This window comes from Myxocyprinus asiaticus, chromosome 1 (assembly GCF_019703515.2).
Source record: "Myxocyprinus asiaticus isolate MX2 ecotype Aquarium Trade chromosome 1, UBuf_Myxa_2, whole genome shotgun sequence".
Classification (NCBI taxonomy): domain Eukaryota; kingdom Metazoa; phylum Chordata; class Actinopteri; order Cypriniformes; family Catostomidae; genus Myxocyprinus; species Myxocyprinus asiaticus.
In genome coordinates, this window is record NC_059344.1 from 18862536 (window position 1) to 18886653 (window position 24118).

Sequence of the window (24118 nt, forward strand, 5' to 3'; positions counted from 1 at the left end):
GACTCCTGTGGTTATCCATATCTTCTGAAGTTGTGGGTGAGAAACAGATCAATATTTAGGTCCTTTTTTACTATCAATCTCCACCATTGGTACTTATTATGTACACATGTGTTGTTGCAATATACTTACTGTACATTTAAGGTACCTGCATTTAATTGCATCTATAGTTACACTGTTAAAGTGATAGTTCACCCAAAAATGAAAATTCTCTTATAATTTACTCTCCCTCGTTCCATACCAGATGTTTATGACTTTATTTTTTCTGCTGAACACAAAATAAGATTTTTAGAAGAATATCTCAGCTCTGTAGGTCCATACAATGCAAGTGAATGGTGGCCAAAATTTTGAATCTCTAAAAATCATATAAAGGCAGCATAAAAGTAATCCATAAGACTCCAGTGATTAAATCCATATCTTCAGAAGCGATATATGTGAGGGGGACAAACAAATTAAATTTAAAAATCCCTTTTTTACTATAAATCTCCACCTTTGACCAGCTCAACCAGTAGGTGGCTGAATGTGAAAGAGAAAGTGTAGATTTTCAATAAAAAAGGACTTAAATATTGATCTGTTTCTCACCCACACCTATCATATCACATCAGAAGATATTGATTTTACCATTAGAGCCTTATGGATTACTTTTATGCTGCCTTTATGTCCCTTTTAGACCTTCAAAGTTCTGGTCACCATTCACTTGCATTGTGAGGACCAACAGAGCTGAAATATTCTTTTAAAAATGTTGGTTGTGTTTTGCATAAGAAAGAAAGTCATACACATCTGGGATAGCATGAGGGTGAGTAAATGATGAGAGAATTTTCATTTTTGGATGAACTATCCCTTTAAAATTAAAGGAGTGAGGGAGTACTCCAGGTATATTGATTTCAGCCATGCGTTATCCAAAAATAACGATACAAGCTAGGTTCATTCTTACTCCATGAGCTAAAGCCTTGGCAATTCATCGCTCTCATTTACAAAGCTAAATAATTTGAGGGGGATTTAAACTGAGCAAATATAGACACTGTAAACTGTAAACCCACTCCTACACTAAACAAAAAAAATATCTACAGGACCAAACACAAAAACACACAAACATACACATACATTTTGCATTTCACAGTGAGCTGACTCATTCAATTGCCACTGTGCTATATGATGTTTCATTATTTTCCCTCTGGTGTATCCCGTTGCTTGTCTTTCTTCTTCCTGTAAAGGCCAATCGAATGCTTTCATTCTGTTACTTCAGTCATCCTGGCTCATAACTGCTGTCACAGAACGAAGCAGCTTGTCTCAATCGTACACACTAGCCTTGTTCCTTTTAATCTTTTCATCTCTCAATATGCTATGCACTTTGTTTTGTGTCTTGGTCTCTCTCTCATCCCTCTCCCTCCATTAGACTTTTCTCTTTCTTTTAACAGTTTTCTTTGATGCATCTCTATTATCATTTTATCTGCCTTTCACTCTTTAAATGGCTGTTAAAGTGGTTGCAATAAGCACTGTTTTGATGTCCAGCATTGAAGGAGCAATGCTGGAAAAAGCACCAAAGCAAAAGAAAAGAATACATTTAACCATTTGTGACAGCTCACACATGCCACACAAGCATAAAAGAGTCGGTGTAAACTTCTGTTGTGTTTACCTTTTATGCACTGTAATGTGGGCTGGATTTGCTGTCCACAGCAGTGAAGGTGCGGTCACACTAGGCTACATTCACTCCCATTTGTAGGTATCCCAACGTGGGACACCAAAAACGCAAACCAATGCAAAGAAATTTTGCATTCCTCTGCTTAGCAAAATTGAAGTTTTGTTGGACGAGTTAATGTGTGACCAATTAATGATTGAAATGTTACAGACTGACCTCTTAGCTCAATAAAAAGAATACATATTTCAAAGCTGCATAGTTTTATATTGTTACAGGAAAGTGGAGTAAATGTTATATTTTAGCATTGTGAAAATAATATTGTTAGTTATTTACTATTTACTGAAAACCGAAGCCCTAGAGCATGTAGTTTGTTGTATCATTCAAAGTAATTTTGCATGCTAAAAGCCTAGTGTGACCACAGTGTGAACACAGGAGTTTATGGTGTACGTAATGATGTGCTGTCTGTACTTGATGTTGCTGGAGGAGGTGGGTATGGATGGCACTTACTGATCGGATTACTGATGTCCAAGTATTGTTCTTCTCCCCAGACAACAGATTTAAACTGCTGGGCAGCACAGCCCTGTACATTCCTCTGGAGGCCTTGCAGCACAGCCCAAAGGAAGGTGTTATGAACAAGGAGCTGGTGTACAGACTGGAGAGTAAGACTCTGGTCATGTGTGTGTATGCCTGTGTGCTTGTGTGTAGATAGGAGTGCGAGGGCTTGAATATTTTCTGATGGGGTGAACTGTGAAGAATGAACAGTGTGAACAGTACGTATGCAGGAAATTACATCTACCATGACAGTCCGTGGCTCAAGCCTGTAAGCGTGATTTATACAGTAACCACAGCTGACGGGCGAAAATAAAGGGATAATTCAATTCATCACTGCCATGCTGCTATAAGACAGTTAAAGCAGTCTTTATTAAATTTGGCGTTCGGGGAGGGGTCCAGGGTTAAAGGGACATACTCGGGGCACTTTGATTCTGGAGATATGTTTTTAAAGAAAAAGTTCAGGGCACAGTTTGATGGATACTCCATTAAATTAGTATTTTTTTATTTTTTTATTTTTTTTCTACAGCAGGCAGCAGAGCAAAGGACTCTTTGTCCTCCAAGCATTTTTATTTAAAATTTCTCGACTGTGTTAAAGTCAACATTAACTCAAAATTGACTCTTTTTTTAAGAAAAATATTTCCATAATACACATTCCTTTTATTCGAACTCTGTTTACACGATCACACGTTCCTCTTATGCATGATTCATCAGTGCATGTTGTTTCGAAGAAAAAAATGTTTGTCTTCATTATCATTCTTCAAAATGTAATCACCTGCTCTGCTAGTGAAATTATTATTATTATTATTATTATTATTATTATTATTTCGATTGACGTCAGCTTGTCCAGAAATAATGTTGAGCAATATCCAAAAAGCTATATAAGCATTGTTTTAGGCTTTTGGTGAAGGTAATGCAGCCTTTCTAAATCTTGCCAGTAGTTAATGTAGTAATTTAATGGTGTTCAAAGTACATGTAATAAAGTAAAGCAATAATAGCAAAAAAAAAATATATATATATATATATATATATATAGAGAGAGAGAGAGAGAGAGAGAGAGAGAGAGAGAGAGAGAGAGAGAGAGAGAGAGAGAGAGATTTGAAAAAGTAGTGATAACATTGAGGTAGGTTGAGATGCTCTTGGGGATGAATTTAACCTTCAGCCTCCATGTCTCCTATCAGAAAGCCTCTTCAAAATTGGGTGTCAGTGATGTTTCAGAGAGTAGTCCTCAGTATGCAAACTCACATGTCTGGCTCCAATGTGGTATGGAACACCCATTGTCATGGTCCAAATCCCGATGGAAAAAATCCATAGATTCCACTATGAAATATGTCATATTGCAGGATAAAAATATGTTTTTAATGCCGTTTCATGTTGACTTAACAACTCCTGTTACAGAGGCTGAGTTGGGCCATCCAGTAGATCCACATGAAATCTACGCATTTTTTCACATTTTCTGCACTGATTATGGAGGGAAATCTGGAAAGAGTCCAGAGTGCTATTATGGTAGCTAAAAGAATGACCAAATTAGGCTAAATATTTTAATGAAGAACTAAAAATTTACTTTGTAAATGATGGTTTAAATTCTATGGAATTACGAGATGGCAATTCGGAGGTTCTACTCAGAGCCGTTCATGTCTTGGGAATTTGGAAGGTATTTGTTTCTAATGACAACACTCATAATGCCAAAATGGCTTTGTTATTGATAAAAGCAAAATATTTATCACTACATCATTTAATTAATTCACCTTGATATGTTGTTGCAATATTTTTCAGAACGAAGAAAACGCTCCAGGTAACGTTGGCATAATAAGATGGCATATCAAACAGAAATATGTGTTCGCTACCTTTAACTGTTGAGGCCGCTACCATATTGGTTCTTTTCTCATGACGTCATGACTATTAAGTCAAAGCCTTCATAGAATTCTGAGTTTACAACTTTACGAGCTCTGCGAAGACGTGAACGAGTTTTACAAGTCGGAATCTCTTAATTACGGTAATTCCAACATGATGTGAATGCACCAAAATTCCATGCAGACCTAATCATCAAACATGTTTAAAGGTACTATGAAGGATTTTAGCCATTCTGGAACTCCAACGAGACTGAACCGTTCAATTAAACACATCCTCTCTTTCCTTAGGGGAAATGTACCATTGAGACCAACACTGAGCACAAGAACAGCAGTGCATCTTCTCAGGGTCAAAACAGCGGTAGCAAAATAGTGCCCTCAACTGACAACTGTTCTGAATCTAAATATGCTGTTGAATCTAAATGATCGCTTCAAATGCTACACTATGAGAACCAGCAAAAGAAATATTGAGAGGCTGAAAGCACATCAAAGTCTTCTTATTGGCTGTTTAAAGAATGTGATAGCGGCCTGCAGTCACATTTTTGTTGTTCTTTACACAGTCTAGTGCTGTTTCAGAGACTGGTGAGATATCTCAGGACAGGTATATCAGTGTGATATCTTTTTTAGGGAGAAGGTACATTTAGCATAAGAAAATCGTTTAAAGCACCTTTAAGCAGAATACAGCTCCTCTCAAAGCCAAACTTTCTCTCTCTTTTTCTCTCTCTCACACTCAGTGGTGATGATCCACTGGATGCGTCAAATAAAAGAAGTGTTGAATGCTCAGGAGATGGGTGAGATGAAAGATAGCTCAGGACCTCTGGAGGAGATCTCCTTCTGGAAGAGCCGCTGTGCTGATCTAGCCAGCATCAGTCAGCAGCTGCAGAAACCAGGATTCTGTCATATACAGGCAATTTTGCAGCTCTCGAAGTCTGCCTACATCCCAGCATTCTATAAATTAGCCAAGCAGATCCAGGTACATCTGAGTGTCTGTGTGTGTGTGTGTGTCCACGGATATGTGAAAATACGTGCAGGCTACATGGCAGGAATTGAGCTGAAGGGTAATGGGCTGAACAAGAACATTCTCTTGCTGTTGATGATTTATATGCAGCTTCTGAATGACTTTTCCTCACCCCTCGGAAATGAGGCCGTATCACATTCAGGCTCGGCTATTACGAGTTGGCCTGGCTTCTCGTTTAAACGGGAGACGGAGCATGTCTGTCAGCTCTACTTCAGCGCTCAATGTCACACCCTCATTGCCCTTTAACACTGATTTTAGACCAGTTTTATGGTTGTTCTTATAATGACTTGAGATTGGGGTTTAGATATAAAAAGCTGGTCCTGCGGTGGAGAACACATCCCTTTTTTTCCTGATTGTTATGACTCTAACTTCATACTGTGCAAAACTGCAGGGCTGCAGCAACTGCCATCCTTCATTTAATAGAATCTCCAAAGGCTGTGAAAAATCAATGTGATTACAGTGAAATAATTAAACATCAGGCCTATTTGACCTTCTGTGGCACCCATTGGATGCTTGTAATAGTGAAGTTGTTTACTCAGCTATATTGCTTGGTCATTGCTGCATAACAGCTAGCAAAACACTTTTTTTTAAATAGTGTCATTCAGCTTAATGTGATTTAGCCAAGTAGAATGTGTTCCTGGATCAACGTACTTTATCTAACAATCATGTTTTTGAAGCCCATTACTCTAGTCTTATACCTAACCCTAAACCTAAAATCTGATTGGTTGATCAGAGTGTTGTTCCAGGACCAACAAGGATGTTGAACCAAGACCATGTCCTGCTTGGGCAAGTCATGGTAAATTAATAGTTCACCTAAAAATGTCTGTCATCTTTACCTCACCATCATGTTGTTTCAAAACCATATGACTTTCTTTCTGTTGGGCTATAAATCATAGATATGATCAATTCTAAATTTACATACCCAGTCCTCACATGTGTGCACCAAACATGGTCAGACTCCACACATGTAATCCATATGCACCCTTCAAAAATAAACCCATAACAACACTCAACTTAAACACACGACTCGTGTGAACACATACCTAATGTAATGTTACAACATTTTGTGTAAAACTTTATAATTACCCAAAGAATGATCAACTGATGAACAAAACCAGGAGCTCTCTTGCACAATGTATGTTCTCACGCTTCTAACACGAGAGAGTGCCGGAAAGCAGGTGCCGCAAAACTCCAGTGTTGCAAAACTCTGGTTCTTAAAGAGGCCACATCCAGTTTATGTCTAGAGTTAAATTACATGAAATTTCTCCACTTGGCAACATATGGTATATACAGTAGTATCTCTATAGCTGGGGTCGGCAACCTTTTTGACATGGAGTGCCATTTTTTTTTCCTGGTCACTGGCTGTGCTGACAGCCACTGACATTTTTTTCTATTTTGCATTTTTCTGATTTATTTGTTTATTTTTCATTACAAATGATATTATTAGCACAACAGCTTGAGTAAAAAATTTGAGCAAAACCCAATGATTATGATATAATCATGATCTTGCATGTGAATTTTCACAGAGCGTCATGTGAAAGTGCTTCAGTGAAAGAAATCCAGTCCTTTTGTACAAAATGAGTTAACACTTAATGTCACAAATTTGCTTATTTGATTACTGATCACGAAATTGTGTGGAATCTTAAATATTTCTTATATTATGTCATACTACATTTTACTAAATCACACAGAGATAGGTAATCACTAGCACGCAATCAACAGCGAGAGAGAAGCGGGCCATTTTATTTATAAGAAATTTTTTGCACCTGCATTCCAGTCTACATCATGATCACGCAGCATGTTTTCATCAGCTGAATGGGGGGCTAAACACTATTAAAGTGTGACGAGACTCACGCTGCACGTGCAAGCCATTCATGCATCACAAGCCAATCAACTATTTAGCCCTTTTCGGTGAACCGCACTTGCAAAATCCTAAAACTTTATTTCCAGTTTTAATTAATATTTTGAATAGACTCTGATTTTTTAACCCAACGATGTGGGTTTATGTTTTCTCTTTTAATCGTTTAATGTAATTTTGAGTGTGACTATGGTTTGAGGAGGGTGTACCTGTATGCTGGGTTGGAAACCTCAAGGATTAAAAGTGGTGTTTTCCTTATTACATGACGTGTTGTTCTGAAAGCAAAAAGAAACAGATGAAACACGGAATGTAGGCTGTCATCCGCACAGCCTGACCAAGGTACGCACGTGTTTACTCGTGCGATTAACCGAAAGTGAAGTGCTGCCTGCTCATGATGCGCGAATGGCTTGCATGCACTGCACAAATCTGTTGGGTATACTGCAGTCTTGTCACATTTTAACTTTTGTTTAGCTTCCCATTCAGCTCACGAAAACACGCTGCGTGATCAAGAGGAATGATTAAATCAAGATGTAGATTGGAATGCAGGTGCGGAATTTATATAAATAAAATAATCTACTTCTCTCTCGCTATTGCTGGCGTGCCACTGATTACCCCTCCATAGGTTGCCCCTGTTCTATAGTATTGAAAAGACCTTCTCATTTTGTGTTCCGCAAAAGAAAGAATGTCATACATGTTTGAAAAGACATGAGTGTTAGTAAATGATGACAGAATTAAAATTTTTGGGTGAACTATCCCTTTAACGTTACTCAGATATCACTGAACTGTGTTCCAGAACTTTAGATGAGTTAAATTGGGATAATGTGAATTAATGTTTTTTAAACTGCATTAAACCAAATGTACCTGACTTGGTTTAGGTGTTAAATGAAGTTTTAAATAAATGTTCGAGCAGAGATTGTTTATCGTATGGCACTTATCTCAATCCTACACTGATAAGTGGGCTTTACTCAGTCGATAGAGAAATAACGTCTCCAAAACTAGTGTAGTTACTATAAATTCACTTAACTTGGTGTTCATATAGAATGAACTTAACTATTAAGTTACGGTAACTAGATGCAAGTAGACTTAACTCAGTTTTGCTATTTAAATATTGTTGTCTCTGCTTAATACTTTTAGTTGAATTGACTCAAACTAATATCATACAATATCACAGCTCAAATAAAGAAGATTATAACCAATAATTTAATGGTGATTATATGGTGTCATCACACGAAACAACTATTTTCATCAAAACAACATAAAAATACTACAAAAGAGCTAAAACCTCTATGACTTCTTAATAACAACTATTTAAATGCACCCATATGATCCCTTTGACCAAGGAAACATAAATAAATAAGTCAAGTGCAAGGGATTTTGGGTATTCCCCATAGCCTTAATCTTGTACACAATCGTTTGTGTTATTAACACTTCAAGTCTTAATTCTATAGATTTTAAGATGAATATGTTCAAGGAATATACAGTAGATATTTGAGTTATGTGCCCAAAACATGACATTTCAAGTAATGTTTAATAAAGACAACTTGATTTTTCCAGTAATGACAACAAGGTTTACAGTTGACAATTCTTTCCACCTTTACTAATATCTCCACCATATATTAACCAACTTCCATCAGTTAAGTAGTCCAAGGTACCTGTACCACAGTATTAAATGAAGGTGAATTTTTGAAACAGAATTTTGACACTAAAATCAATACTGAATTTTAATTTTGTTTTATTCTCCACCAGGATAGCTCTTTGCAGGCCCAGTCGAATATCTCCTTTCTCTCTCTACTGAAAGAGCCTTGTGAGGAGCTAGCTCAGCTCAAACCTCATGAGATACCACCCAAACCTGATCACATGCTCAACCTCATTCATGTGATATGGGTCAACTCATGCTACTACAATAACTGTGACAGGATCATGGCCCTGTTCTGCAAGGTACCTCTGTTTAACATGAACCTCCATGGCTACAGTCAACATTACATCAGCATTGACAAAATGCCAACCTGCAGTCCAATATGTGAATGTGTGTACATTATATGATGTGTTATCTATATATGACATGACATGACTGATTTTGTTTTCAATGCTGTTACAATGAAGACTGATTCACTGCACTTTTTCATTGTTATGCACAACCAGACACACCCTCCTTCTGTCTGGACTGACAGATCAATCACGTCCCCCATAGTTGTGCATGAATCAGCTGAGCTTGCATGTTCAGAGGTTTTCCCTAAACCTATTCACTCCCACAAAACATCTCTCAGTGGAACCCAAAAATCTGTACAGTCACACTAGATCTCCACACCCCCCTCCCCTTCCTTCCGGCACATCAAAGTTTGAATTGCTCTGGGTTCTGTGGCACAGATAAGCTATCAGCAGCAGTTGTGTAGCACATATAACACGTGTTCTTCAGATCAGAGCAGCGGGGCCTTGCGTCGTTACACCGCCGCCTCGCATCGCTTCACTTGCTTTTCATTTCCATCCCTCGCTCCTTGAGAGCATCAGGGAAACCGTTTAACCTTCTGTAATTACGCTCTGACCCTTCCTCTGCAGGAATCACATAGTACCACTGCCACTTTGTTTCTTTCTTTTTTTTTTGTCCATTTCATTTTTCTTTTTTCTCTCTTTCATTCTCTTCTTTGAAAACACTTCAAGGCAAATCGGCTGCTACAAAAACATTTGCTCTAATTTTTTCCCGAGGAGTAAGTTGTGAGTGCACACTGAAATACCCACATTGAGTCTGCAGTTGTTTTCCAAAGGGCCATTTTTATTCTGTGAGGTCATATTTGCACCTTTGAACTGCACAGGCTAAATAAGTAAAACAAGAGAATCTGGAGAATCTTACTGATTAAAAGTTTCCTTTTGTTCAAACTTAAAGGAATATTTCACCCAAAATGAAAAGTCTGTCATCATTTACTTATTCTCATGTCATTCCAAACCTGTATGACTGTCTCTCTTATGGGGAACACAAAAGGAGACGTTTTATTGAATATTCCGACCTGTATTTTCAATAAAATACAAGAGTTGATAGGGACTTACTATAAAGCTTAAAAAAAGGACACAAAAGTATCATAAAAGTTGTCCATGCGACACGTGTCATACTCCAAGTCTTCTGAAGAAATAAGATTTATATCATTTTTCACTGAAAATCGTGCCATATGTTGGACGTTCATGAGCGCTATGAGAGAAGCTTGCTCACAGTGGCTTGCATGATCACGTGACCACTTGCATTGTTTAGCGCTGAAAACAGCACAAGTTCTCACGTAAACACGCATGCCACTGTGAATGAGCTTCTCTCATGAACTCTCATACTTTGATTTTTGAATTTAAAGGGAATAACTATGAACTGCCATTTGCTTTGAAAAGATGGACCACGATATTCACTGAAACATGTCCTTTTGTGTTCCGCATAAGAAAAGAAATGGGAACGATTTTGGGTTAACTATTCCTTTGATACGAACTCTAAAAGCTCTGCTGGTTATTACAGTGCCAACCCTCTAGTAAGTAGAGCTTTATTAATTAATTAATTAATTAATTATAAATTAATTAATTAATTAACATACTGTATATATGTATATAGCACCTTCTAATCAAAAACACAGGCATATTCCTAGACCGTCCATGAGTGGTGAGTCCGTTCAAATGCAAGTATATGCCATTAAAATAATTTAAGATGTCTGCACTGGAAGCGTTCAACAGTAAACGGATGCCCAGTTTCATTGCTGAGGTGCTGCAGATCTACTCCAGCCATTATAATATCCCATTTGTCTGAAATAATAAAAAAAAAAATAAAATAAAATTTACTAACCAAACGTGTGAATCTTTTTGCCATAAATTTTATTTTTTATCAATTTAAATAACTTTTAGGGATGCACGATATATTGGCGGCCGATATGTTATTGGCCGATAACCGAGAAAATCTAAATATTATTATCGCGCCAATAATAGAATTACTGCCAATATTTTCACCGATACTTTGTTACGGTTCATTTACTTGCGGCTGAAATTGACTGCCTTCGGCGTCTTTCCTTCAGGTAGAGACCTGGGCAGTCTCAAGTGACAGTACGTGTGCGCATACACAAGCTCATGTTGCTCTGTGAAAATTATTTCAACATTTTTGCATCCTGTTACATTGTTTTGGGACTGGTTTTAGTCATCTGCTGTAAGTAACGACATGCCATTTCCCATATTCTGTTTGTTTCATGAGGCAATAAATGAAAATGCAAGAAAAACATGTATGTATGTTACTTGGGGGCAATCGTTTTCGTGTATTCATGAAACATAAACAGAATGTGGGAAATAGCACATCTTTACTTACATCACAGCATTGTGATTAAAACAAGTCCAAACAAAAATTAAACCGGCACATTTAATAAGTAATACATTGAAACGGTCACAGATGAGCGCTGTAGCAAGGGTCAGTGAATGAGATGCGCATAGGCTCAATGGCGCACATACATAAGCTGCACTTACAGTCTGTCGGCACTAATAAAAGTCAATGTATAAAGAGATTAGGGTTTGTTTTGTGTGTTTTCTTGTTTAATATTCGTTACATGCAGTTTCTTTGGTTTAATGCATTATTACAGCTGTTCGAAGTTCATTATTCTTTCTCTGTGAGCAGTCATCAGGATTGGCAAAAGTTCAGTCTCTGGATAACAAGCTCTGTGAGCTGAAAGCGCGGAACTCTTTCCAACGAGACATGAGGGACTGCTGCATTATTTGCCTTACGGAAACTTGAATGTCTGCGGAGATTCCAGACTCAGCCATTGGGTTCTCCGTGCACCGAGCGGACAGAGCGAAAGACCTCTCAGGTAAAAGCAGAGGTGGTGGTGTATGTTTTATGATCAACAAATCCTGGTGTGATCAGAGGAACGTACATTCTATCAAGTCTTTCTGCTCTCCTGATCTGGAATTTCTCATGCTTCTGTGTCGACCATTCTGGCTACCGAGGGAATTCACAGCGGTCATTATCACTGCTGTGTACATCCCGCCACAAGCCGACACAGACCGGGAACTCAAGGAACTGTATGGGATTATAAGCAAACAGGAAACCGCGCACACTGAGGCCGCGTTCATTGTGACCGTGGACTTTAATAAAGCCAGTTTCAAATCAGTCGCACCAAAATACCACCAACACATTAGTTTCAACACACGAGGGGACCAGGTTTTGGACCATTGCTACTCTCCCTTCCGGGATGGCTACAAATCCCTCCCCCGCCCACCATTTGGCAAATCGGACCACTCTTCCATTCTGCTTCTGCCCGCTTACAGGCAGAAACTGAAACAGGAAGCAGCTACCCTCAGAACAATCCAGTGCTGGTCAGACCAGTCAGACTCTACACTGCAAGACTGTTTTGATCATGCGGACTGGGAGATGTTCCGGTCTGCCTTTGATGACAACATCGAGTTTTACGCTGATAGCGTAATGTGTTTCATCAGAAAGTGCATAGAGGACGTCGTTCCGACCAGAACAATACGGATCTATCCGAACCAGAAGCCATGGATTAATAGCGATGTTCGCGCGGCACTTTATGTGCGGACCTCTGCTTTTAATTCCGGGAACGTGGAGGAGCTTAAACAAGCCAGTTATGCCCTCCAAAAAACTATCAGAACAGCAAAACGCCAGTACAGGAACAAGATTGAAGGACAGTTTAACACCACCAACTCTAGAAGCATGTGGCAGGGAATTAACATCATCACGGACTTTAAAGGGAATAAAAACTCCACCATGAACACTGCTGCCTCTCTCCTGGATGAGCTAAATACTTTTTATGCTCGTTTTGCAGGAAATAACACCACCCTCGCGGAGAAAGCTCTCGCGGCCAAAGCTACAGAGGTTAGTTCACTCTCTGTCTCTGTAGCGGATGTAAACCGATCCTCCGACGGGTGAATATCCCCAAAGCCGTGGGTCCAGATGGCATTCCGGGCCACGTCATCAGAGCGTGCGCGAACCAGCTGGCTGGTGTTTTTACGGACATTTTCAACCTTTCCCTCTCTTTGTCTGTAGTCCCTACATGCTTTAAAACATCCACCATTGTGCCTGTTCCAAAGCAATCAAAAATCACTTGCTTAAATGACTGGTGTCTCTCTCTAGACCCATTGCAGTTTGCTTACTGCAACAACCGCTCCACTGATGATGCCATTGCATCTAAAATACACACTGTTCTCTCCCACCTGGAAAAAAAGAACACTTATGTGAGAATGTTGTTTGTAGACTACAGCTCAGCGTTCAACACCATAGTGCCCTCCAAGCTTGATGAGAAACTCCAGGCTCTGGGCTTAAACAGCTCGCTGTGCAGCTGGAACCTGGACAACTGGATCCTGCCATCATTAAGTTTGCTGATGACACGATGGTGGTAGGTCTGATCACTGACAATGATGAAACAGCCTACAGAGAGGAGGTGCACACTCTGACACACTGGTGTCAGGAGCACAACCTCTCCCTCAACGTCAGTAAGACAAAGGAGCTTGTGGTGGATTTCAGAAGAAAAGACAGAGAACACAGTCCCATCACCATCAATGGAGCACCAGTGGAGGAGAGTCAGCAGCTTCAAGTTCCTGGGTGTCCACATCACTGAGGAACTCACATGGTCCATCCACACTGAAGTCGTTGTGAAGAAGGCTCATCAGTGCCTCTTCTTCCTGAGACGGCTGAGGAAGTTTGGAATGAACCGCCACATCCTCACACGGTTCTACACCTGCACTGTAGAGAGCATCCTGACTGGCTGCATCTCCGCCTGGTATGGCAATAGCACAGCCCACAACCGCAAAGCACTGCAAAGGGTGGTGCGAACTGCCAGACACATCATCGGAGGTGAGCTTCCTTCCCTCCATGACATATATACCAGGCGGTGTGTGAAAAAAGCTCGGAGGATCATCAGAGACTCCAGCCACCCGAGCCATGGGCTGTTCTCACTGCTACCATCAGGCAGGCGGTATCGCAGCATCAGGACCCGCACCAGCCGACTTCATGATAGCTTCTTCCCCCAAGCAATCAGACTTCTGAACTCTTGATCTCCCACGATCAAATACATCAGCACTGCACTTTATTACTCTTACTCTTATATCTCACACCAGACTGTCATAAGTTATATTATTATCATATTATATTCTCTCTTAACAACTTACTATCAACCGACAGCCTGAATATCAGTACAGTACAATACAACCTACTGTACATTCTATATATACTATATATACTTTTTATTTTTATTTTTATTGAATAATGTGTATCTATATTGTGTGTATTGTATACTGTACAGTGTATGTTATTATTTGTATACTATTGTGTGTAATTATGTGTATATTAGACTTTAAATTGTGTTGTGTAAATTTGATGTTTATTGTAAATTGGTATATGTCTCATCACTGTCACGACTGCTATGTTGATCGGAACTGCACCCAAGAATTTCACACACCATTGCACTTGTGTATATGGCTGTGTGACAATAAAAGTGATTTGATTTTTGATTTTTGATTTTTTTGAAAATTTGATTCCTCATGTCCTGACCTCTTTAAAGCCAGCTTGTGATGTTTCAGGTCTCTGGTCTACTAATTTAAATAATATTTTCTAACCACATGTATACACAGTTTTGGCAACAATAAAATTACATCAGTAATTAGATAATAAATAAATGTTTAAACCTTTTGATTTCCATAATAATAATAAATAAAAAGTAGGATACAGGTTATTTACACATGTAACAGTTCCTGAAGTCTATTCAAGCACACAGCTGATTAGTCCGTGTTTTTTGCTTGTCATTTAGAATGTTCACTTCAACACATACAGTGTAGACAACCTCAACCTGTCACAAAGCGTCAACAGATATGCCTGGTGCAGACAGGGTGCTATTCTGTTGGAAATGTACATTTGCTAAGCCACACACACAACTTTACACACATACATACTTTCTTACCCAGGTCAAATGCCTGCAGTTCAGTCAAGCAAGCTCTCTGCACCTTATTTTTACCCTGCAAAATACATTGACTGTCTGATGTGAAAAGTTATATTGAGTTATGTGAGTGCTTGTGCTACAAAAACTGCTCTAGTCCCTTTAAAAGGATTTTTGAAGCCAGATTAGAAGTTTTCATCTGCAAGGAAAAAGAGCCTTTTCTAGTTTACATGCATCAACACTCCCTGAAAATCCTGGTGGAAAATTGAATTTCTATTAGCCTGAGTGAAAGATTCCAGCAATTGATATAAGCTCTCTCTGTGGAGATTTTATGATTTTGATTGTTATTCTTTGAAATAATGTTGCCATTTTTCTCAGTGGCATGAATGTACTGTGATTATACTGTAAATCACCGGCTAAGCTCTATTAATACCCAATGACTTATATTTGTACCTGGTTCACAGATTTGGCCCATGCTCACATAGGACTGAAGGGGAACAACTTCCCCATACAAAATTCAAAAAGAAACATTTTAGAAGAAATTGAGGAAACTGTATAACAGTAATTTCTATCAACATCCATATACTGTAAATATAAATGGTCCATAAAGTCTAACCTGCACTCTGTTGTCATTGGCTGCGTGCAGTGGCATGTTAGCAGTGTCTTGTTTAATGAACGTGAAATGGGCCCTAATATTTGCACTCAGGGGTGTAGATTCCAGGGGCGATGGGGGGAGGTAACCCCCCCAATAATCAAAACAAGCAAGTACAACACCCCCCCTGTTTTGTTCACATGCTTTAGAGGATTTCTCCCATCCATGGCATAAAACAACATAAGAAAACTGATTATTTCAGCAGGGAAACATTTTATTGTGCTTGCTATGTGGAAGGAGAGAAAGAGAGGATGTAGAAAGTGATGGAGCAGAACTTGCTTTCCTGATTCAGTTTCCAGTCTGAGGTTTCCAGCTAATAATTTCCAATGAGAGGGCATTTGAGTCACAATGTGTGCTTTTGTGTGTATTTCCTTGCTTCTCCCTCAGGGCTTCAGCATTTCTTTATTTGTTTTTGGCTTGTTTTTCCCCCTATTCTATTTCTCTGAGCTCGTAGAGCCTACATCAGGTTTAATATCATTTTCCAATGAGCTTGCGCTACAGGGCATGGACTTTTGACTTCAGTTTGTTGTTCTGTTTAATACCAAAAGGAAAAAAATAGAGGGAAAGAGAGAGAGTTCAAGTACATGAGGCCTTCAATAGAATAATTTGTAATAATGGTTGCCAGTATTCCTCATTGTTATTTTGTATATGAGATTCATGGCTCCTCAAGCTGTCTGCTTCCCTCTGTCTGTTGCCTGATATGAAACCATCTGCTGGGGATTCTTAAGCTCAGTGCCTGTCATCTATTCTTACCTCCTACGTCCACCAAAACTTACTTTCAGCTCCCCAAAGAAAGACCGGGACTCGTTTTTCCTGCACCTAAGGTAAGATGTGCCTCCGCATGCTGATTTTCAAGAGGTGCAATGACAAAAAAAAATCAAAGGGTCTGATTGAACAAAACCTTAGAAATCTCTTGCGACGCAGGCGTCAGGACATGTGTTGTCTTCATTTACAGAGGGTTCTTTTTTCTCTAAAAGAAGGAGAGCAAAAAAAAAAAAAAAAGAAAAAAGAAAAAAACAATAAATAAAAAAAATAAATAATAATATTATGAACTCATAAGCTAGTTAATTTTGTGGCTCTCTTAACCTTTTGCTTAAATGAGAAATTTGAGTCATTTACATATCAATTTAATTTCCTCTTGTTTTGAGCCTGCTTCATTAAAACTGGAATTTGCCAGGCACTGTAATCAGGGTGTAGTACACATTACTGCAGAATGGCGTGCATATGCACATACACCTTTGCACACATGCTTTTCCTTCTCTCTTTCGCTCTTCCACATTGTTCTCTAACAGACATACAGTATTTTATCTTTCTATTTTCCACACACATACACATGTTCAGCTACTGTCTTTCTTTCTTTGTTACTCTCTCACGCTCTCTTTCTCTCTCACTGATGCATGTTTCAGCATCGTGTCTGGTGTTCTTCTGTCGGATTAAGCCACTGATCAGAGAAATGAAAGGGAGTCTGTCATTTCATATTCCCCACTAAATGCATCATCCCTGATAATTACACTTTCTTCCCCTCTTTGTTACCTTGTCTTCATTCTTTTTTTCCTTTTTTTTTTTTAAATTTTTTTTTTTACTCATTTCTATACACCAACCTCTGTTTTTGTAAGGTGTAAATGTGTAAGTGACAGTGGGCACAAAAGCTGGGGTACTATACTATATACAGTAGAGGAGACCATGACTAGTTGTCACAAGTGCTATATCTCAGTAACGATAAAATTTGGAGCCAAAAGGCTGTGCAAATGTTTTTTCTCTAGCTGAGGTTTTGTTTGTTGGTTTCAAACACCTAGTTTAAAACTCTCTTAAATTAGAGTAATTTTGTGAATTCTACCAAAAGTAAATTTTAACTGTCATATTTTTGATACAGCTCTTGGGTGAACAAGTAAACATAATCAAACCACACTAGTCAGTATCATATTGTCACAAACTGTTCCGTGTTTTCCCCTGTCTTCTAGACTCTTATTTTGAATTTACCTTCTGTGCTACGCTTCCCAAGAAGCCCAGTCATCATCCTCACCTGTCCCCCATCATTGTATTCAGCTGTTTTGCGTTTGCCTTCATTTGTGCCCCTATTTATACCTTCATGTTTAATTGTTCCAGGTCTAGTCCTGTCCATAGTAGTAGTGAAACTAAATAGCTCCTTTGTTTTTCCAAGCTTTGTGTTATTTGTATTTTTATGTTCTTCTTCATTAAAACACTGCATTTGGGTTCAACCAGCATCTCTCTCCTGGTTCATTGTGTGACAGAAGACTAGACCTCTGAAGACATGAACCCCAGCGGTGAGACTCTTCCAGCTGCGTTGGGAGGATCGCTCACTGGAAGAGTATGTCGTAGAATTCTGTGAATTGGCTAATGAGGTGGACTTCAATGATGTGGTGTTGAAAGACCTCTTCCAAATTGGTTTGAGTGAGCCAATGAAGTCCCTCATGCCTTCTGGCAAAAGTCCCTGAACCCTGGCCCAATTAATTAATGTCTTTATTTAGTGGATCAGCCTTCACTGTAGGAGTGATAGAGGAGGCCAACCCTCTTGCAGTGGATTCCACGGCCCCCTCCTCCAGGCCTTCTGTGGCCCCACAGCCAGCATTGCAAGTCTGGCTGTTTCCCAGTCACTGCCAGCACTCCTGACCATGGTGGCTCTGCCCTCAGTCTTCCGTGGCTCCGCCCCCAGCGGTCATACCCACTCTTCCTGTGATTCCTCCTCCTGAGTCTCAATTCCCTGGTTCCCCTGCGGCTCTGCCCACTCCACCTCCAGATCCTCCTCCTGGAATTCAGTTCCTTGCTCCTCCTGTGACTCTGCCCGTTCCAACTGTGGATCTACCCCCTGACCCAGTCCGGGCCCTGTGGCCGCCTCCTGACCCAGTCCGGGCCCTGTGGCCGCCTCCTGACCCAGTCCGGGCCCTGTGGCCGCCTCCTGACCCAGTCCCAGCCCTTTTGGTGGTGGGGGGGTTTCTGTCACAAACTGTTCTGTGATTTTCCCCATCTTCTAGACTCTTATTTTGAATTTACCTTCTGTACTACACTTCACAAGAAGCCCAGTCATCCTCACTTGTCCCCCATCATTGCATTCAGCTGTTTTGCTTTTTAACAATGTTTAATTGTTCCTGGTCTTGTCCATAGTAGCAGTGAAGCTAAATAGTTCCTTTTGTTTTTTCCAAGCCTTGTGTTATTTGTATTTTTATATTCTTCATTATAACACTGCATTTGGGTTCAACCAGCATCTCTCTCCTGGCTCATTGCATGACACATCAACTTTGACATTAAGGGACATTATTTTCTCCCTGGATTTGATTTTCAGGGCAATTTTGTTTTTCTACCTTTTATGAGGTTGTCTAACCATATAAAACAAACTCTGTTTCATCTTTTTATGTCAAATAATTCAAACTCTCAAGAGAGAATTTATTGCCCCACCCTAAACATTAAATCACCATCAGCTCATATTTCATGTGACATGTAAAACTAGGACTATAATACTTGTAGAATATTAAGAACTATATAATATGTAAAAAATAAATAAAATCAGGGGCATTTTTTTGCACCCATATTTTTAATTTTGGTGTCATTTTTTCCCTGAGCCCCCTTTTAATTTCTGACCCAGATACTAGCATACTGTACATTCAGGGAAGAGTCAACCATAATACAGAAGCCGGGTTTTACCAAAAGGTTTAAATGTGTTCTTAGGACAAAGTTATTTTTCAGGTGTCACATTTTTATCGGGACAGTGCCAAAAATGTATACAATTTATTAATTACAATATTTTTGCCAAAACAATGTTTCAATATCTTTGTATGTTAATTTTTCAGTTTTTGTTGTTTAATGAATTAAGTGCTTTATAAATGTATTATATTAAATTTGGCTGAAAAACCTATAATAGGCTGTTTAATGCATGAAAACCTGTAGATTTATTGAGAGGTGTAAATTTTGTTTTAGTGGTTGTGTTGGGGAGGGTGATTGGGGGAACGTGTCCCTCCAAATGTTCACATGAAACCTATGCCACTGGTTTAATCGGCAGGTTCCATTGTGACAACTTACCCCACTTTTGGACATCACAAAAGGTCAACATGTGTTCAATAAACTGTATATATTTTCCTGGGCAAAAACTGTGAAATATATATATATATATATATATATATTATTTTTTTTGCCTAGGCAGAAATTATTTACTGAAGAAGTGTGACAACTAGCCCCAGTCTCCCCTGAATGTATACCGTGGTTTTGTATTGTATTAGAGGTATAAAGACAGTGTGTGTTTTGTGTTTCTTTTTGCAGATGAGTAATGAGATCACCCGTCTGTGCTGTAGAGAGATCTCTCTGGACAGGATCTTCCAGGGTTACGGGTTCTCCAGCAAGTAGATTCTGGAGGAATGTATCCAGTACTGCCTGGCCTGGAAGGAGCTTTACTAGCACACCTCCCAGCTCCACCACAAGTACTATAGTGCTAAATCACAGTTTCTGTCTCTTTCTGTCCAAGTTGTGCTCAATTTTCTACACATTTCACTTAGAAATGCACTGGGATTGATCTGTATTACAGCAGCACCCCTCTTCTTTACACACCATAACTTTGAGAGTTTCTACAGTCAGCAGTGACATATGGAGTCATTTGAAATATAATTAAGCTTCTTCATTGAATGATTTCTGCTTAAACCCTGCTGTGCTCTGTACTAGTTCATATCATTATCACCACCAGTACTACTACCATTACAACTACTGTTACCGACACTATGGGTTTGCGTGTATAAAAACATGTGCAAACTTGATAGCATGCTAAAAAAAGGTCAGAGCAGATCTACTAACTTAGTCTTTTAAAGATTGCATCTTTCAGATGAAAAATAGCACGTCTTGACAAGTTTTGCTTGTTTCCCTGAAATGAATATCCAGTTCCCTATCTGTCACTCACCCAACATTGTGTCGATGTAGTGACACAAGGGGGTCACTCTTGGGAGCCCCAAACACCTCTGCTTTTTGAAAAAAGGCCAATGGGAATTGGCGAGTGGAATTTGCATGCCACTCCCCTGGACATACTAGTATAAAAGGAGCTGGTATGCAACCACTCATTCAGATTTTCTCTTCGGAGCCGAGCGGTTCTATTCATTGAGCTGAATTCACCAGCCGAGTTCATTCACCTCATCTACTGGATTTTACGCCGCATGCAGAGGTCACCCCTGGGCGCTTCGGTAGAACATCAAAGAGTATATTCTAAAAAAAGACTATATTTTCAAATTCTAAAATAGCGGCACACACGGAACATCTTTTTAAAGATGCCTTTCCATTTGTGTGTTATTCCTGGTTGCGGTCGTTATCTCTCCGCTTTTGACGGCCACGATCGCTGTCTTACATGTCTGGGCGCTGCCCACGCGGAGACTTAGTTCGTGGATGGGTCTTGTCCTCATTACGAGAACATGACCATGGCAATGTTGCAGTCGTGGCTTGCCTTCATAAGAAAGTGTGTGGAACCCTACACTCTCCCCTGAGCCCTCGCGGCTCGATGATTGGTTCCTGGGCCCCGGTTCCTTTCTTCCTGGATGTGAATGAGGAGCTGACAAGATCGTGGGGGGCACCTTTTACTACACGGTCCCGATCTTTCAGCTCCCCCATTCTCACTACCCTCGATGGTGGGGCGGCCAAGGGGTATTCGGTGATCCCCAGGTGGATAAGGCGCTCGTGGTGCACTTGTGCCCGCAGAGCGCCACCACCTGGCGCGGGCGCCCGAGGCTCCCATCCAGGGCCTGTAGGTTTACGTCGTCTCTGACGGCTAAGGCCTATGGTGCCGCTGGACAAGCTGCCTCCGCTGTGCACGCCATGGCTCTCCTGCAGGTACACCAAGCCATGGCGCTAAAAGAGCTGCACAAGGGTAGTTCTGACCCGGAATTGATGCAGGAACTGTGCTCGGTGACCGACCTCACTCTCTGGGTGACGAAGGTCATGGCGTGGTCTCTTGGGCAGGCGATGTCCACCTTGGTGGTCCAGGAACGGCACCTTTGGCTCAACCTGGTCGACATGAGAGAGGCTGACAAGGCACGGTTCCTTGATGCCCCCATCTTCCAGGTTGGCCTGTTCGGCGACACTGTCGAGGACTTTGCCCAGCAGTTCTCGCAGTGAAGCAGCAGGCGGAGGCCATTCAACACATCCTGCCCCGGCGCGGCTCAAGACCCCGCACCCCGTCTGCTCTTCATCAAGGGCATCCTCTTGCAGCAACAGCACTGGCTCTGCCGCAGCCCGCCCCAGCGGCCCGGCCCCGGCGTGGAGCCCACCGCAGGAAGCAGACGCCACCAAGAAGCCTAGGAAGGCTTCGAAGCGCCCCTAAGACGGGCGACCCAAGGACAAGGAGACTCGCTTCTACGGAGCTCGTAAACAGACCACTCCATCCCCTGGTGGAGGACCGGGAGGAGAATCTTTTGTTTCATCTTTCACCGCATGCCCAAGAGGCTGCGGTACCCAAAACTTCAACAAAAGAGTGGTTTCTTTGTTGTCTGGGTCACATGTCAGGTGCGCATGGCTGTCGTCACGACCACTGTCCACCGTTCCTTTTTGGCAGGTTTGGCGCTCCAGCGGCGGACCCCCTGCCCCTGTGCGCCCAGCTGTGGCACAAACTTGCCCACACCGGATTGGTTTCGAAGGACCGATGATGTTCCTCCTCCCCCCTCCTCGACCAATCTTATGGTGGGCGTCAGGAGCCAGGTAAGTGCTTCAATGTCTCTGGACTCAGCATGGCCACGGGTTTCGAGCCCCCTCGACGTGTTGCCTCAGGCTCCGCCCCGCTGTGAGGCCCCACCCACCGGTACGTCCGACATGATTATCCCCTTGGTCCCCCTCGCCTGGAGTTTGGACGCGTGGCTCACGCTTTCCAACCCGTCGCGATGGCTGACCCAGAACGTCCGACTCTGCTACACAATTTAGTTTGCCAGGCGCCCGCCCAGGTTCAGTGACGTCCGCTTCCTTGCATGTGGAGATCGCTACCCTTCTACGGAAGGGTGTGATAGAGCTGTCCCTCCGGCCGAGATGAAGAAGGGGTTTTACAGCACCTACTTCATCGTACCAAAGAAAGGCAGTGAGATGCGGCCAATCTTGGACCTGTGAGTACTGAACCGGGCCTTGCACAGACTCCCGTTCAAGATGCTGATGCAAAAACGCATTTTAGCGAGCGTCCGGCATCAAGATTGGTTCGTGGCGGTAGACCTGAAGGACGTGTACTTCCACGTCTCGGTCTTACTTCGACACAGACCCTTCCTGTGGTTTGCTTTCAAGGGCTGGGTGTACCAGTACAAGGTCCTCCCCTTCGACCTGTCCTTGTCCCCTCGCATCTTCACGAAGGTCGCAGAGGCAGCCCTTGCCCCGCTAAGGGAAGTGGGTGTCCGCATCCTCAAAACTCGACAACTGGCTAATCCTAGCTCACTCTCAGGATGTATTGTGCACACAGGGACCTGGTGCTCACGCACTTTAGCCGACTGGGGCTTCGGGTCAACTGGGAAAAGAGCAAGCTCTCCCCAGTTCAGAACATCTCTTTTCTCAGCTTGGAGTTGGACTCGGTCCCAATGACGGCCCGCCTCACGAACGAGCGTGCACAGTCAGTGATGAACTGTCTGAAGGTGTTCAGACAGAAGACAGTGGTTCCACTGAAACTTTTTCAGAGGCTCCTTGGGCATATGGCATCCTCAGCGGTTGCCACACCGCTCGGGTTGATGCATATGAGACCACTTCAGCACTGGCTTCAGACTCGAGTCCCGAGATGGGCATGGTGCCACAGGACATATCGCGTGGTCATCACGCCGATCTGTTGCCGCCTCTTCAGCCCTTGTACCGACCTTGCATTTCTATGGGCAGGGGTTCCCTTGGGAGTGACACCCCCCTGACGTAGACATTTATGGCCCCAGTCGGTTAACAAGTTCCACTCTTTTATTGGGGAGAAAAAAGAGGAAAAGAGGCCACGGCTGGGTTAGACTGTCCCTATTTTCTGGGCAGTCGACTTGTTCCCGAAAGACCGTTCGAAAGACCACTCAACGGTGTTGGGGGAGGTTACGTGACAGCCTGGTGCGCTAGCTACGAGGCACACAGTTGTCTGCCCATCTTGCACCGCCAGTCCACGTAACACAGTTCAGCTAGTTGTGGCGTTTTGTATAGGGACCCCTAGTGTCACTACATCAACACAACGTCGAGTGAGTGACAAATAGGGAATGTCCTGGTTACTTTCATAACCTCCGTTCCCTGATGGAGGGAATGGGATGTTGTGTCCCTCTTGCCACAACGCTGAACTACCCGCTGAAATGGCCAGGACCTTGTCTCGGCTCCTCAGCACAAAACCTGAATGAGTGGTTGCATACCAGCTCCTTTTATACCCGTATGTCCGGGGGAGTGGCATGCCCACTCGCCAATTCCCATTGGCCTTTATTCCAAAAGAAGAGGTGTTTGGGGCTCCCAAGAGTGACCCCTAGTGCCACTACATCGACACAACATCTCGTTCCCTCCATCAGGGAACAGAGGTTACGAAAGTAACCAGGACATTTAGAGGCATGCCATTTCAGAATCATTTCAGTTAGAAATGGAAACTACGAGAGTAAATTAATACGAATGAAAGGCAGGTGTTAATCTGATTTGCACTGTGCATCATGCTGTCATTGTGTCATGCTGTCAAAAGGAAACTTTGAGAACAGAAACTACGT

General features: G+C 41.6%; 1 pseudogene; it reads left to right on the top strand.

Annotated features, from left to right (window-relative positions):
- Positions 1–2132: 2132 nt before the first annotated feature.
- Positions 2133–19865, top strand: LOC127439631 (dynein axonemal heavy chain 2-like; annotated as a pseudogene).
- Positions 19866–24118: the final 4253 nt, after the last annotated feature.